We start from the raw sequence: 3,000 nt of genomic DNA on the forward strand, positions 1-3,000 counted from the left end.
ATTAATAGACGTCCGGACAGTTTGATGCGTAATCCTGATATTAACGTCGAGGCTAAAAATTGCCTTTTTATCTAAAATAATATATAATATTTGTTTGTAATGCGTAATTGATAAATCAATATACATAAAACTTATACCAGAATACGTAGCACATTTTGGAAAATGTTTTAGTATTTAATATATTAATATAAAAAAAGCCGAGATGGCCCTGTGGTAAGAACGCGTGAATCTTAACCGATGATCGTGGGTTCAAACCCGGGCAAGCACCACTGAATTTTCATGTGCTTAATTTGTGATTATAATTCATCTCGTGCTTTACGGTGAAGGAAAACATCGCGAGGAAACCTGCATGTGTCTAATTTCACTGAAATTCTGCCACATGTGAATTCTACCAACCCGCATTGGAGCAGCGTGGTGGAATAAGCTCCAAACCTTCTCCTCAAAAAAGAGGAGAGGAGGCCTTTAGCCCAGCAGTGGGACATTCACAGGCTGTTACGGTACGGTACGGTTACGGATATTAATATAGGTAGCTGTGCTTTGTAGTTTTAGCCGATTTTTTACTATTGACGAGACAAGCGTGAATGTTATGTTCTTGTTTATAGCTAAAATTGTTTTTTTTTCATTTAAAGCCGTATTATCAGTCAGTTTAGTTATTGCTATTGATAATAATATTAAAAAATATATAAAATAACTTTTGTATAAGTAGAGTTACGTTTTTAAATAATCATTTTTTTGTCGGTTTATCAGTTTGTCGACGCTTTCGCGTCTTAATTATTAAATCGATCATCATGAAATTTTCGTACACGTTGTTCAAGTTACAGAAAGAAATCATAGAGAAACCTTTGTAATGCCTCATAGGTGATCGAAGCAGCGGGCGGATGCGTTCCTAAAATATTCACCCAATTGTGGAAACTGGTGAGGTGTTCCGCAATGGTTTAGAGATGGTCCTGGCCTAGATTTTTTATGTTTATTCAATAGAAACGTTTTATGATTTTATTATTATACCCTCGCGAATCCGGGTAGCTATTTAGCTTATCTATTTTGCCTAGTAAAATAAATTATCAGTAAATGGCTTGCCTTTGAATTGAAGGTTAACTGTTTCGTTGGTTTAGTGCTTGCAAATCCTTTTTAGAGTTCGAATCCTGGTTCAAATATCAAGCGTGTGTTTATAATTTAAATAAATTTGTTTAAGGCAATCAGGTGGAATTATAAAAATTAATAAATACTGTATTAAATAAATATCAATAACTTAGTTAAACTGCATAATTATCAGGTTAAGATTGTGTTATCTATAACAATAATATACTGAATAAATGTATCAAATTATATTTTTATTGATTCATATTTGCTTGTTAAAAAATTAAAAAAAATATAAACGTAAACGTCAGGAAAATGAATAAAAATAAAATTATTACGGTGAGGATTTCAATGGCCCTGCGCTGGATCCTCCCGGGGATAATATGGTCGAGTGAAATTTAAATGAAGCGGGATACATTTATGAGTATTTACAACATATTATAAAACAAAATACCCGCCGCGTCTGTCTGTCTATCTGAACGCGATAAACTCAAATATTACTGAACGGATTTTCATACAGTTTTCACCAATAAACGAAGGCAGGTGTATAATATATTAATGTTTTGTACAAATTGGCAGAAATATGACGATGATTGTTGAAGATGTCGAAAAAAACATGGCGACTGGGAGCTTTACGTGCGCCGCGTAAACCAAAAAAGTTTTATGTATTACGATATAAACGTTATAGGCGGACCTTAATTATACCCGTGCGAAGCCCGGTCGGGTAGCTAGTTTTATATAAAACATAATAAATTTCTTTAAAATAGTATGTAAATTATTCGATACGACTTGCGCTACAATATTCTACGTGCTAAAATATATTCTAATTATCATAATGAATAATAATCATAAACGGTAGAGAAGTTAGCCAACGCCAACTAGCGGCGAGTTTCGACAAAGTCGTTAGTATAAAAACCCTTCTCCGTGAAATATATACATATATATCTACTTTCGTGGTAGCCGGTAAAACGGGGTCAAAGTCTATTAATCACAGATAGATACATCACCATATATATAAGATTAAGGAAATGCGGATAAAGCGACCAGTATCGCGAAATATTATTTCAAGGCCACGGATATACGACTTGGCGTTGGAGAAGCGAAAGGAAAATATCACTGAAGATATTTTACTTCAGTTTATCGGTTTCTTAAATAAAATGTTGTACGCTTAGGGAAAATACTAACAGTTAAAGGCTAAGTGCAGACCCGGGTAGGTACTATCCATTTGATGGTTATTATTTAACAAATATCAGTATTTTATATAGATGTGTGTAAGGTGTTAGCTCTAATTTCACAAGATAATCGCAATAGAGGTCGTGGGTACACTGAAGATATTTATAAAATGAAATGACAATTATTCTAGGTTTTTACCTCTATTTAAATATATTAAAACCTCCGTCTGAACATGATCTGAATTGTTATATGGTATAATTTATTTTAAGTGACTAATATAATAATAAATAACCACAGAAGGCAAAATTGTAGTGCTTAAATTATATTATAATTTACCAATTATATATTACTATTTTCCTGGAAATAAAAAAAAACTGGAATAGAAAAGCAGACGGCTGTTAAGATTTATTCAAAGAAAAAACAACTTTTATAAAGGGTTTCAATCTTTTTTGAAGTATCAAAACAGTTTCTCCATGAATACACTATGAATTATTAAAAAAATTGGGTTAAAATAACTCGTATAAATTCACTTAAGATGTAAAGCATGAGTGAATTATTTCTACTATGAGCAAAAAGGAACAAATAGGCCTTTGGGTTGTAGCCATTTGCAAAATAAGATATTGGTAATTTCTCATACAGTGCTAATCTTTTCACATTTTATTTACAATCAGGATTCTTGTTTCTCTATCCGAGTTTAAATAAGAAGGCTTATATATACTATTGTTAAGTAATATTTTTAAAGTTTACATC

The sequence above is a fragment of the Nymphalis io genome, chromosome 19 (genome assembly GCF_905147045.1).
Source record: "Nymphalis io chromosome 19, ilAglIoxx1.1, whole genome shotgun sequence".
Lineage (NCBI taxonomy): Eukaryota > Metazoa > Arthropoda > Insecta > Lepidoptera > Nymphalidae > Nymphalis > Nymphalis io.